The sequence below is a fragment of the Sminthopsis crassicaudata genome, chromosome 6 (assembly GCF_048593235.1).
Source record: "Sminthopsis crassicaudata isolate SCR6 chromosome 6, ASM4859323v1, whole genome shotgun sequence".
Taxonomy (NCBI): domain Eukaryota; kingdom Metazoa; phylum Chordata; class Mammalia; order Dasyuromorphia; family Dasyuridae; genus Sminthopsis; species Sminthopsis crassicaudata.
Genome location: NC_133622.1, coordinates 7110712 through 7125254, shown reverse-complemented (window position 1 = coordinate 7125254; position 14543 = coordinate 7110712). Strand labels below are relative to the sequence as shown.

The 14543-nt window shown below is 42.9% G+C and overlaps 1 long non-coding RNA gene across 1 annotated transcript; it reads right to left on the bottom strand.

Moving 5' to 3' along the window:
• Nucleotides 1–3103: 3103 nt before the first annotated feature.
• LOC141547695 (uncharacterized) lies at nt 3104–7071 on the bottom strand. The gene is made up of 2 exons (XR_012483592.1): nt 6794–7071; nt 3104–3836 (listed from the first exon to the last, which is right to left on the bottom strand). It is a non-coding gene; the product is annotated as an uncharacterized LOC141547695 (long non-coding RNA).
• Between the last annotated feature and the right edge of the window lie 7472 nt (nt 7072–14543).

The window sequence follows — 14543 nt, the reverse complement described above, 5'->3', positions numbered from 1 at the left end:
TTGTAGTTAGAAAACTCAGGTCCAAATCCCAGATCTTATACTTACTACTATTGAAAAATTACTTAGCCTCTTGGAAATTCAGCTTCCCCCCTATAAAATGGGAATAATGCTCTTGCACTACTAAGCTGACTAGATTGTTATAAAGGCCCAATAAGATAATGTACGTAAGGAAATGCAAGTAATTATTATCATCATTTTTTATTCAGAGTCCTTGGGAAGAGCTGCTTGACTGTAATTACTAGTCATTCAGGATTTCTTCTATCCTTTCTCATCTTTCTTTGGGTATTCATACATGTGATCAGAAATGTTTTCCTTCCTGACTGCTTTATTGGAATCTTTTTCTCCTTGTAATCTTTATAAGAAAATATTTTTACCTTTTTTAATAAATGTTTATTTGCAATTTAGTTGGCTCATCATTGCTCAACATGTTGCAAATACAGTTCCCCTAAGCAGAAAAATTGAAAATCTTGTGTTTATTATTTCATTTTCTGCCTGAAACATTCAATTGATGAACTCTGAGAGCACGTATCATTGATTACTGAAGACAAACAGGGAATCACATCCTACAGATCATTGGATCATTGATCGTCTTAGCAGGAATATTTTTGTCTAGAGGAAAAACACCTGAAAGTGGGGAGAAGAGGCGGCCCAGAGGATATTGTTACCGTATTGTCGGGAGAACAGCAGGAATAACAATTCCTACCCCTAAGAGATACCCTGAAAAAAATTCTGGGAGGGAAAAGGGGAGATTTCCTCCTTCTCACTCACCCGCAGAGTTAAACCTGACTCCAGTGTGATTGTGAGGGGAGGCTTGGGGGATGCCAGTCACCCAAATAATGAAGCACCCACACATTCCCAGAGCAAGAACTTTCTCCTGGACGTTGACACATGTCAAAGCCTCGTTTGTTCTATGGTGGGGCTCAAGGATTGGGTCTTCCTGCTTTTGGATGACAAGATGAACTAGGATTTCTTTCTTTATATGTATTTTTGTATGTTTTTGGTGATTCCCCATGGGGATCTCTCTAATAAGCGGGCATGACAAGTCTTCTATTCTTCATATCTATTCACTATCAAATCATGAGATATCCAAGAATAGCAGTGATCTTGACTACTCCACCTCCCTTAATAACTCTCATTTGCTTAGGGCTTTATGTGATTTGTGCTTTACCTAGATTATATCATTTGGTCCTCAAAATGATACTGTGAGGTAGATAACATTCTAATATATCAATATGACAAGGATCGAAGGACTCTATGTCCATCATATTTCCTGGAAAATTAAGAGATGGTCTTTTGAGAATTGCTATGTGTTAGGATTACTAAGTGAGAACTCGGGTTGTCTGGATAGTGACAAGGTGAGAATTCAGGTTGGACAATTACAAGGTGAGAACTCAGGTTGACTTGATAGAGGGGGCAAGCTCATTGGCTGGGGTGGTTCTTCCCAGAAGCCCTTGCATTATCCCACGCCCATTCTCTGGGAAGAGATATGCTGTGTCTACTCAAATCTTTCAGACAGATTCTTCTTCCTGTAGTGAACCGTTGTCTCCAGGCAGTTGCTGTTAACTCTTGTCCAGAGAAGTGACTTCCCTTCCTGCAGAGAGCCCCGTCAAGCCTGATGCAATTCAGAGTCTTTCTCTTGAATCCTGCCTCTGAATCTCCTCCAACTCTTATCCTTCTCCAGGCCGATCTGCTCTCCAGGCCCAATATTGTGTCTTTTATCCTCCCAGAGAATACCCTCTATCAGGTTAAAAAACTGAAAAATGAAACTGATAAAGAAAATGCAGAGGTAAAATTTAAGGATTTTCTTCTCTCCCTGAAGACTATGATATTCTCTGAAACGGAAGCTCTTTGTGTTGTAGACTTGCTAAAGGAGAAGTCTGGTACTATACAAGATGCTTTAAAGAAGTCTAGTAAAAGTTGAATGGGCATAGGATAATGCAAGTGCTTCTGGGAAGAACCACCCCAGCCAATGAGCTTGCCCCCTCTATCAAGTCAACCTGAGTTCTCACCTTGTAATTGTCCAACCTGAATTCTCACCTTGTCACTATCCAGACAACCCGAGTTCTCACTTAGTAATCCTAACAGCTATGCCCTGAAATTAAAAAGGTTTTGCATAAAATAATGTGATCAAGATAAGATGGGAAGTTCTTGATTGAGGAAATGAACCAACTTTGCACCAAATATTACTAATAAGGATCACTTATAAACAAGATATACAAGAAACAAATACAAATATATAATACCTAGGATCAAAAGCCATTTCATACTAGATAAGTGGTCAAATATATGAACAAACAATCTCAAAAGGACTGTAGACTGTTAATATCATTTGGAAGGTTTTTTCCCCTAAATAACTAGTAATTAAGAGAAAATACAAACCAAAACCACTCTGAGATTTTACCTCACAGCCAGAAAATTGGCAAAAATGACAATTGCTTGAGAGTACCATTGTTGGAAAAGTTATCAAATGACAGGAACAGAATGCACCTGGTGAAGCATTAAATTGGTTCAATCATTATGATTTGTAATTATATAGAGAAAGAAACCAAACTTCCCTTCCCTTTTGTGCCAGAGATTTGATTCTAGGTATATTGCCCAAGGAGGTTCAAGTGAGAAAGACAGGCCCTATATACACTACAATATTTATTTCAGCAATTTGTTTGTTGTTGTTGTTGTTGTTTTTTGATAGAAGCAAAGAATTGGGAATAAAGTAGAAGTCTATTGTTTGGGGGATAGCTAAATATATTGTACATCTAAACATAACAGAATAATATTTTGCTGTGAAAAAAATAATGACTATGAAGAAGGCACAGGAAGACTTGTATGAACTGATGCAACATGAAATAGGCAAAATCAGGAAAGTATTACAAACAATTAATAGGAACAACAACAATAAAACTGAAAGTGAATGCTATAAAATTATCATGGCCTTGAAGAAGGAATCAGAAATTTTCCTCTTTTTTTTTTTTTTTTTTTTTTTTTTTTGCAGAGATAAGAGAGTTGATGCAGAAAATCACATGTAACGGATATTTGGTTAATTTTGCTAAATTACCATTTTTTTGCTCCCTTTCTCTTTTAAAAAAATGTCACTTGTTACAAAAGATGGGTTTCTGGTTGTATTGGGAAAAGATGGATGTATATAAGCAAAAACATAAAATGCTACAAAATAAGTAAATAAGATTTAAAAAAAGAAAAGGGAGTTTTTGTGACCAAAGTATTTGTTCCATGTGGTCAACTGGGTGATGAAGCTCTTCTAGTTTAGTGACTTGGTCTTGACATTAAGACATGCAGTTAATCATCAGGTCCAAAGCCCTTCTACCTTGATGAAACCTGCCAGTTCTTTGAGAAATCAAGCTGTTTCCCTTCATGACAAATGACAAGTTTAGAAGCAGAACTTTAGTGGAGGAAGTTGATAAAACTTTGTCTAGTACTCTCAATGTTGAGATGAGGAAAATGGAGTCAGAAAAAAGAAGGGATTTCTTCAGAGTCACATAACTGACCAGTCTTCTAGCACCCTCACTTCCGACAGTCAGTAGTCTTTCCATTATATTTTCGGTTGCTTCTTTCAATGTGGAAGTGATGTTGTTTTTGAATGTTCACCAAAGCATTTCTGTGGATATTGAAAGTTATCTGTGTGATGATCCTTTGTCAGAAGGCTGGAGAAATAGGGGTCCCACCGGAGCGGAGGATTCACACCTCCAGAACTGGCTCGGGCAAGCTCATCTCAGTGGGACCAGTAGCTTCATTTCTTTTACTACCAAAGAACGGGCACTGTGTACTGTACTGCATTACTCTTCTTGACAGCTGGAGATTATAGGCTGGACTTGACTGAGTTTCTGTCAAGGAAATTTATTGCCATTTTAAAGATGTTCTTAAAACAGAGCACGGTTTTGCATCTTTTATGCAGGCTCCTAAAATTGTCAGTTTTGATCTTCTGCAAAATTACCTTGCATTGACCTCCTCCTCATCACCTACCTCTCCTTTGGGAATAGAATTCCATTGCTTCCGTGCAAACAACCTTTATTCCAGTCGGGAAAGTGTTCTGAAGCTTTTGTTTATCCTCTCACATCCCTCAGCTTTAAGTAGGTCACTTCCCATATTTGGAACAAGTTCCCTCCGTTAATCTACCCAGCTGTACTCCACCTAGCCTTTCAAGTACAACTCGGAGACGTTCTCCTTCACAGAATCTTGTGAAGTGTCTGGCACCCCGTGCTCTTGGAGAGCTTCAGAGACACAGGAGCCCCCCCCAGAAACCACGATCCACTAATGAAGCAATCAGTCGAAGAGCATTTTTTTCAGGGCCTAGCCTTTTGGACTGAATAGACACTTAGTGATTTATTATTCTAATTGTGTGTATATATATATATATATATATATGTGTGTGTGTGTGTGTGTGTGCATGTGTATGTACATGTGTGTGCACATGCATGTGTGCATACATGTATGTATAGATGATAGTTGCATATACATGTGAATGTGTGTATATATATGCATGTGTATATGTGTATATGTGAATTTTTGTATGTATATGTGAATATGCATGGGAGGTATTTAATTATGTCCAACTCTGTGTCCCTATTTGAGGTTTTCTTGGCAAAGCTATGTAATAGTTTGCCATTTCTGTCTCCAGTTCATTTAACAGAAGGGGAAACTGAGGCAGGCAGAATTAAGTGACTTGCCCAGGATCCCACAGCTGGTAAGTGTCTGAGCTGGTTTGAACTCAGGAAGATGAGTCCTCCTGGCTCCAGACCCGGCACTCTGTGCACTATGCTACCAAGCTGCTCGTGCGTTGGGCATAATTGGTAGCGTCAGAGGCCAGTTTTGGACTCCAGCCTTCCTAACTCCTGGATTCTGTGCCCTTCACAGATTTAAAGCTGGGGGGGGGGGTTGAGAAATAATTTCTTCTCATGCCCCCTTTATTTTATAGTCAAGGAGACTAAGACCCAGAGAGGTTGGGACTTGCCTAAAGTTACATTAGTGGCAGGTAGGAAAGTTGGAATTTGATCTCGGATCCTCTGCCTTTGGATCCAGTGAACTTCTTCCTTCTCTCCCTCCTTTCCTTCCTCCTTCCTTCCTTTCTTCCCTCCTTTCTTCCCTCTCTCCCTCCTTTCCTTCCTTCCTTTCCTTCCTTCCCTTCCTCCCTCCCCTTTCCTTCCTTCCTTCCTCCCTCCCCTTTCCTTCCTTCCTTCCTCCCTCCCCTTTCCTTCCTTCCTTCCTTCCTTCCTTCCTTCCTTCCTTCCTTCCTTCCTTCCTTCTTCCTTCCTTCCTTCCTTCCTTCCCCTTCCTTCCTTCCTTCCTTCCTTCCTTCCTTCCTTCCTTCCTTCCTTCCTTCCTCCTTCCTTCCTTCCTTCTCTCTCCTCCCTCCTTCCCTTCCTTCTTCTTTCTTCCCTCCTTCCTTCCTTCCTTCCTCCTTCCTTCCTTCCTCTCTCCCTCCCTCCTTCCCTTCCTTCCTTTCTTCCCTCCTTCCTTCCTTCCTTCCTTCCTTCCTTCCTTCCTTTTCCTTCCTTCCTTTTTCCTTCCTTCCTTCCTTCCTTCCTTCTTTCCTTCCTTCCTTCCTTCCTTCCTTCCTTCCTTCCTTCCTTCCTTCCTTCCTTCCTCCTTCCTTCCCTTCCTCTCTCCCTCCCTCCTTCTCTTCCTTCCTTCCTTCCTTCCTTCCTTCCTTCCTTCCTTCCTTCCTTCCTTCCTTCCTTCCTTCCTTCCTTCCTCCTTCCTTCCCTTCCTCTCTCCCTCCCTCCTTCTCTTCCTTCCTTCCTTCCTTCCTTCCTTCCTTCCTTCCTTCCTTCCTTCCTTCCTTCCTTCCTTCCTCCCTCCCCTTTCCTTCCTTCCTTCCTTCCTTCCTTCCTTCTTTCCTTCCTTCCTTTTCCTTCCTTCCTTCCTTCCTTTTCCTTCCTTCCTTCCTTCCTTCCTTCCTTCCTTCCTTCCTTCCTTCCTTCCTTCCTTCCTTCCTTCCTTCCTTCCTTCCTGTCCTTCCTTCCTCCTTCCTTCCCTTCCTCTCTCCCTCCCTCCTTCTCTTCCTTCCTTCCTTCCTTCCTTCCTTCCTTCCTTCCTTCCTTCCTTCCTTCCTCCTCTCCCTTCCTTCCTCTTCCTTCTTTCTTCTTTCCTTTCTTCTTTCTTTCTTTCTTTCTTTCTTCTTTCTTTCTTTCTTTCTTCTTTCTTTTTTCTTTCTTCTTTTTTCTTTCTTCTTTCTTTGTTTCTTTGTTTCTTTGTTTCTTTCTTTCTTTCTTTCTTCTTTTCTTCTTTCTTTCTTTCTTTCTTTCTTTCTTTCTTTCCTTCCTTCCTTCCTTCCTTCTCGCCTTCCTTCCTTCCTTCCTTCCTTCCTTCCTTCCTTCCTTCTCCTTCCTTCCTTCCTTCTTCCTTCCTTCTTCCTTCCTTCTTCCTTCCTTCCTTCCTTCCTTCTTCCTTCCTTCCTTCCTTCCTTCCTTCCTTCTCCTTCCTTCCTTCTCCTTCCTTCCTTCCTTCCTTCCTTCCTTCCTTCCTTCCTTCCTTCCTTCCTTCTTCCTCCTTCCTTCCTTCCTTCCTTCCTTCCTTCCTTCCTTCCTTCCTTCCTTCCTTCCTTCCCTTCCTCTCTCCCTCCCTCCTTCCCTTCCTTTCTTCCTTCCTTCGGGGAGACGGGAAAGAGAAAAGATAGGTTTTTGTTCACTAAAAACACTAGTTTGATTTAACAGGAACATTGGTTCTTTGTGCTGAATGATTTCCCTGGATCCTTCCTTTTACACTCTGTAACAAGGAGCTTCTGGGGGGGGGGGGAGGATGAGGCTCTATTTCAAAATGAAAATGGCACAAACCCCCCCACCTTATTTCTTAACAGGAGCAGAGCGAGGCTGGGAACGAGGCGAGTTGGCTTCCCGGTCCCGGTTAGCTCGGCGGTTCCCAGAGCCCGGCCCTCGTGAGCCTTCCTTTGGAGGCCGGTAAACTACTCCTCCTGGTCACCGCAAAGCCTCCCAGGCCCGGCCCTTTGGCAGGCGGGGGGCGCCCCCTTCAGGACATCCCGAAGCTTGCGCTCCCAGAGGCCCCGGGTCTCGGACAGCTCCGGTCCACGGCCTCCCCGCTGCAGAGCCCGGATGGGGCCGGGCCGAGGCCCGCAATGAGCCCCACGCGCTCTCCCCCCCTCCCTGCCTCCGCTTGGGCCCGCGCTCCCCCCGGGTCTGCTTCCCCTGCAGGCCCACGCACAGAGCCGAACCCAGGCCCTCCTCCAGAAACCTTCCGGAGGGACCCGAGCCGTTCCCCGCCCTCCTCCGGGGCCGCTGGGCTGGGGCTGGGAGGAGAGGGCCGGGCAGAGCTCCAGGAGTCCCTTGTGGGGCCCGGGGCTCTCTCAGGGGGCTGCCCGCGGAGCCCGCGCCGCATCCTGCCCCCAAGATCTATCCATAACCCGGATGATCCCTGGAGAGGACGGAATACGCCCCGGATTCATGGACCCCACTGGCCCGAGCTCGGCGGCGGCTCTCCGGAGCCCAATGGAAAACTGGAAGGCTCGGCATCAACCAGACGCTGATGTTCCGGACACGGCTTACAGGCCTCTGCTTAAAGTACCGTGCATCTGGCACTCGCTTAAAGAAAGAAAAAATAAAAGTTGGATTTTCTAAAATATGGATTTATTTTATATTATTAAGTTACTTACTTTGGGGACAGATAAAGCAGACTACAAATGCCCCTGAAGGCAGACATTTCTGGATCCCTGGGGCCAGACTGAAATAATACTGAAGGGGGGGGGAGGGGAGAATCCCTTTAAATTGTGCCCTGCTCCTGTGAATTAGAAAAGCTCCAGAAGTCTCTGTTCAGTAGCTTATTCTTGCCCAAAACTCGATGTCTTCAAGGGTTTTAAACATTTGAAGAAAGAAAAAACCAAACTTCTTTATATTTGAGACAAAGGGGGAAAAAAGATGAGCTCCTTAACTGGAAACCCAAATACTCCGGAGGCAGAGCCAGAGAGCAAATGAATAGAGATTCCTTCCCCTCCCACACGCGCCTATATTGTCATCAGCAACATTTACAAAAACGGGGAATATTGGAGCTGCACGGGACCTTCTCACGGAATACAATGTTCATGCTGGAAGGATAGTCTGAGTAGAGAAACAGTATGTCCGAATTTGAAGGGCTTAGATCCAGAGACTTAGACTGGAAGATATCAAAGACTAGGCCAGAGAGCAAAAAATCATAATAATGTGGCAACATAGTCTTACATTAAATAGTACATGTTATAGATATTATTATATTGTTATGATTACATGTTATAATAATATCAAGTGTATAATATATAAAATATCAGAGACTAGGCTAGAGAACTATAATATAACAATAGAGAATTATAGAATTACAATAATAGAGCAATGCAGTGTTACATTATGTGTAGTACACAATACATAAAATATCAGAGACTAAGCCACAAAACATAAAATTATAATAATCTACCAATATCTCATTACATTATATGGTGCATATTATATATAACATCGAGTAGATAAAATATAAAATATCAGGGACTAGGCTATAGAACCAAAATCTAACAATATATAATTATAATAGTAATTATAGAATTACAATAATATAGCAATGCAGTGTTACATTATGTGTAGTACATAATATATTAGAGACTAAGTCACAGAACATAAAATTATAATAATCTACCAATATCTCATTACATTATATTGTGCATATTATGTATAATATCAAGTGTATAAAATATAAAATATCAGGGACTAATATAATAATATGTAATTATAATAATAATTATATGATTGCAATAATATAACAATGTATTATTTATTATGCAATACATAAGTAAAATATTAGAATATATAAAATAGTCTATAATATATAAAATATCAGAGACTACATCACTTCTTAGCCCATTGCAACTGACCTATCACTTAGCATCCCTATTTTTACATCTCAGTGATGGGACAAGCTGTCTCAAATGTCTAGAATTGGTGCCCTTTTCTTTTCAACCTCTCAGAATGCTTCTCTTCCTTCAGTACTCAGATCAGATGTCAGTCACTTGACTCCATCTCCACAGGTACTAATGTTCTCACTTTCCTCAAATTCCCCTGTATTTTCTTTTCTAAGTATATGTTGTGTCCCCCAAGTACAGTGTGTAAATCCCTGTGGTCAGACAACATTTCATTGTCTCAGTATCCGAGTCTTGTACCTGGAGCGTTGGATGGAGTTCTGGGAAAGGGGCAGGTTAGGGGAGGGGAGGTACTCTCCTTAGGAAGATGCAAGAGTAAATCTTGCTAAAGACATTCACCAGCTGTGTGGTCATGACAAGCCATCTAACTTTTCTGGGACTCCATTTCCTCAGTTATCAAACAGGAATAATGATATCTACCTCCAAGGTTGGGATGAGACTCAAAAGAAATAAAAGTACATGAAAGACTTCATGAATTTTAAAGTTAAAATATTGGTGATTGATATAATGTTGGTCACTATTATTATTACAGAATATGTATTTAAAGACATTTATCATATGATCAAATAAATAAGTTAATCAGATGTTGTCCCTAGAAATTTGTAATCTAAGATATATCTTAATATATGCACACATTGTACACACAGGTACATATATGTCTCTATCATCTCTGTCATTTTTTATCATCACTCTCTCTGTCTCTCTCCCTCTGTCATCTCTCTCTCTCTCTCTCTCTCTCTCTCTCTCTCTCTCTCTCTCTCTCTCTCTCTCTCTCTCTCTCTCTCCCTTTCTCTCTCTCTCTCTCTCTCTCTCTCTCTCTCTCTCTCTCTCTCTCTCTCTCTCTCTCTCTCTCTCTCTCTCTCTCCTCTCCTCTCCTCTCCTCTCCTCTCCTCTCCTCTCCTCTCCTCTCCTCTCCTCTCCTCTCCTCTCCTCTCCTCTCCTCTCCTCTCCTCTCCTCTCCTCTCCTCTCCTCTCTCCTCTGTCATCTCTCCCTCTCTCTCTTCTCTCCCCCTCTCTCTTCTCTCCCTCTCTGTTATCTCTCTCCTCTCTCTCTCTCCTCTCTCTCTATCAAAATCCAACATTGAATATATACTTTCATATATTCAAATGGGTCTGTGACTTTATTGATTCAGATGTTCCCTTCCATAATGCAGATCCCATCACTCCTACTTCTTCCCATCCAGTGTGACCCCAAGTCATTCTCAAGAACTCTGCCCAACATGCTGGAAGTCTTTCTAAGTTTTTCCTGACATCAGCAGATCTGGATGGAGCAGCCCAACCATCCACTTGGGATCCCTCCTTCTCTTCATGAGACCAGCCCACCTCTTTCTGTCATACAGTCTCTTGATAACATCATTTACTCCTGTTTTTCAGAGTTCCTTGTTGATTGTGGGCTGGAGCCCAATCATATTCATTAAATGTGTCTCTGTTGCCTTTAGTTTTTCAAAGGCAATGGTATTTCAGGTCTCACTGTCATACAATACCAGTAATATAATTAAATAAATATATGTGTGTATATATAATAGGTCTTTATTTTATGAAGCTTGGAATTGGTTAAAAAAAAAAGCAGTCCTGTTTCCCAAAAGCAAGCTACCCTAATTTTCTTTTGACTTTTTAACTATGATCCTAAATCACTGTCCATCTGTACTATCTCACATATTTATTTTGTGGGAAAAGCTCTAGAGGAAATCCATTTCGATGCATAATTCAATCTTAATAATAGATGCTCTGCATCCAGTTGGTTTTCTCTGTGTGAACAGGCGGGCCAAGCTCTTCTGAGTGGTGACATCTCTTCCAGGGGCTCTACAATGTCTTTAAATGGGGCTTGATGCCATCAACAAAAAATGTCATCTAAAGGACTTCACCAAGTGTAGGGAATCTCTTTTCAAGATGCACTCTGGGCTGGATTGTTGTTATATTAGGAAAAAAAGAAACCAATATATCTGGTAGACAAAAACGAGCTTTTACAGCAAGATGGCTCCCATTCATTTATCTAGATCATTCAACATTCCTTGGGAAATACTGTTTAATAAATGTCTGACATCCGCCAGCTGAAGCATAAAACAGATACGGCCTTTTTCATTTTTTAATATCCTCAGTGTTTAGCATAGTGCTAGAGCATCCTTCACGACCTCATTTGGAGTTTTCTTAGCAAAGATATTGAAATGGTTTGCCATTTCCTTCTCTACCTTATTTGACAAGTGAGAAAGCTGAGGCAAACAGTGACCTACCCAGAGTCACACAGTCGGTGAGATTGGAGGCCAATTTGATGTCAGGATGATGATTTCATCCTGGGCCTGACTCCAGACCCAGCCCAGCCACTGGGTGTACCCTACGTAGTAGGCACTTGGGAAACATATATGAGTGTTGGATATTGTCTGATATTCGGCAATCCAAGAACAAAGTTATCAGTAAATGGAATGAAGATACCAGGAGGTTCTAGAACCAGTTTTGTCTGGACATTTGTTCATTAATTCATCTACCAAAGAGCTATTAAGCACTCTCCGGGGTGCTGGATGTGTCTGTGTATACAGGGCTACAGAGTTTAGATGCTACATGGCCCATGGCTTCATGAAGCTGCCAGGAAAGCAGATTGAATAATCTCTTTTCCTTAAGAAGACCCAAATGCAGGTAAATCCCATACAGAACATTGCATATTTATGGTGATAGAAAGGAATAAAACCAAAGGCTGTATCCATCACTTCCCCCCTTCTTCTTACTCATCAGTACATTTGATTGCCCCTTTGAATAAGCAGTTAAGCCCTGTTAGGCAAGAGCTTCTGTGTAAAACCCAGTGGCTGCTCAGAGTCCAATAACAGTGCTTCCCCCATCACTAAAAATAGCCAGGGAGGGCTATTTACATTGGCGAAAGGCAAGAGAAAATAAAGAGGGATGGAGAATTTAAATGCACCACACTTTTACTCTGAAAAGTAATTGTGCTTGAGCAGAAACCTTGATTACATAAAGTGGTTGGGAAATTATAAAGCAAAGGCTGCCAATTCATCTCCTCTTAAGGAGCAGCTGAAATTGCCTGTCAGAGGCCATTCCCCTCAGAGGCCATTCAGATGATCCGAGCACCTCGCACGAGTCGGCAGCAGGTCTTGGCGGGTGGCCAGCAGGAGGAGAGGGGGACAAGGGAGGAAGAAGGGAGATGAACTCTCTCGTTAGGGTCCCGATGACCTTTGAGGATCCCAAGTTCCATTAAGCCACCAGCTGGCAAAGACTTGTCCATAACCATAGAGAGATGATAACCAGCAGAAGATGGTGGAGAAGCGTTTTATTTGCACGGTTGATGTTGACGTGGTCAGATGCTGGCCCTGACACTTATCGGCCACCTGGTCTCAGACGATCATTCCCAACTCTCTGAGTCCACAGAATCAGATTTGGGGACCAGGTGTTGAAACCCCCAGACACCTATAAGATTCTGTGTACCTACGATCTCTGGGCCACTTTGACTTGTCCTTGAGTCACAGGAGAAGTGACTGAGGAGGGGGGCAAGGAGAAAAGGGGAACTCCATCTCAAGTGAGAGCCGAAGGCCCAATTCAATTGAACAACCAATTGTCCACTCAGTGCACGTTGTAGATAGCCGGTGCCAGCCTGTGAATGGATTTTAAATGTCAAGCTGAGGAGTTTGTGTTTTATCCCAGAGACAAAATGGCACAGGCAATTTTTGAACAAGGGAACGATAGGCTGTGTGTTATTCTAGCAGCTGTTTGGAAGATGATTTGGAGAAGAGTGAGGTTGAATGCAAAGAGAGCAATTTGGAGCCTGCCTACGATGCACGGGCAAGAGCTCCTACGCTGGGGATGTTTCCATGGGTGGAAAAAGGGGGAGAGATCTTATAGTGGATGAATGAACAAGAATCAACAGCTGACTGTGTACAAGGGTGAGGGTGAGTGAAAGGCAGAGACAGAAAAACTCTGAGGTTGTGAGCCTGGTACCAGAAAGCTGGCAGTGCTTTCCGTAGAAATAATAACATTTGAAGGAGAGGTGAGGAGAGAGAGAAATGAGTCATCTGGTACATTTGTTCGAGATGCCCATGGAACATGCATGAAAACATGGCCAAGTCAGAAAATCCCATGTTTTGGGATGCAGGACAGCTTCAGAACTCCTCCCTCCCGTGAGCCTGGCGTGCTCCCTATATTCCAACATTCACCAAGGCCCTCCGTGACCATCTGATGAAACATTGGAGAGTAGCCCTGCATGACAGGACAAATTGGCTCTTGTAATTCAGAAAATAAACTTTCCCAATGACTCGGTGACTTATCACCATCTTTTCCCCACGCCTGGAATCCCCCTGTTCCCCATTGCTGTTAGGATTACTAGGTGAGAACTCAGGTTGTCTGGATAGTGACAAGGTGAGAATTCAGGTTGTCTGGACAATTACAAGGTGAGAACTCAGGTTGACTTGATAGAAGGAGCAAGCTCATTGGCTGAAGTGGTTCTTCCCAGAAGCCCTTGCATTATCCCACGCCCATTCTCTGGGAGGAACCACTTCAGCCAATGAGCTTGCTCCTTCTATCAAGTCAACCTGAGTTCTCACCTTGTAATTGTCCAGACAACCTGAATTCTCACCTTATCACTATCCAGACAACCTGAGTTCTCACCTAGTAATCCTAACACATTGCTTCATAGCTTCCCTGCCCTTTTCCAAGAACAGCTAAAATGTCCCCTTCCACAAGAAAGCCTTTCTGACCCTCCTTAATACCAGTTCCTTTTCCTATGTGGAAAGGAGAGCTTGGCATATGATACTATAGAGAGGAGAGGGTGGGATGAGATAGAATGGAAACTGCACCAGAAAGGGAACTCCCAAGTGAGAAAAGTCTCTCTCTGCTCTTGTAGGCCAGTGTCGTCTTCACAATTCCTAAGTCTAAGCTGCCTAGAGAAGTTTTCCCAGAATCCCACAGCCAGCATTTGGCAAAGGGGAATATGAAGCCCATCTTCCTGGTTTTGAGAGCACTTCTCTCTCCCTTCTGCCTTAGTCTCTTTACTCTGCACACAGCAGGTGCTTTCCAAATGTTAGTGGAATTGCACTGGACTGCAAATGTTCGATGCTCTAGCTTCTCATTTTAGGCTCTGTCGCTAATTAGTTGGGTGGTCTTGGCAAGTCAGTTAATCTTTTAGTGGGTCAGGTTTTTATCTATAAAATTAAGTACAGGGGGCCGCTAGGGGGCGCAGTGGACAGAGCACCAGCCTTGAATTCAGGAGGACCCGAGTTCAAATTTGCTCTCAGACACTTAACACTTCCCAGCTGTGTGACCCTGGGCAAGTCACTTAACCCTTGGCTCAGGGGGGGAAAATAAAATAAATAAAATTAAGTACACAATTCGGTATTACTTACCTTGTGGCTTTATTGAAAGGATCAAATGGAATATGGCATGTCGAAATGCTTTGAGGAGAAGAAAGCCCTTTACCAATCTCTCAGTACCTTATATTGGTCATCCAGTCAGCATGGAGAGCTGCCATGGTGAAAACTGCATCGGCTCAAGGAACTCAGTAGGGCTTTAGGAAACTGCTTGGGTCCTTGAAAGGTTTTGTTCGTGGTCACAGAGCCAGTGTAGGCCACAGGCAAGCTTTGAATCAAGTTATTATGGCCTTCGGGGTGGGCCCTGCTGCTGCCTCTCCATAGTCAGACTC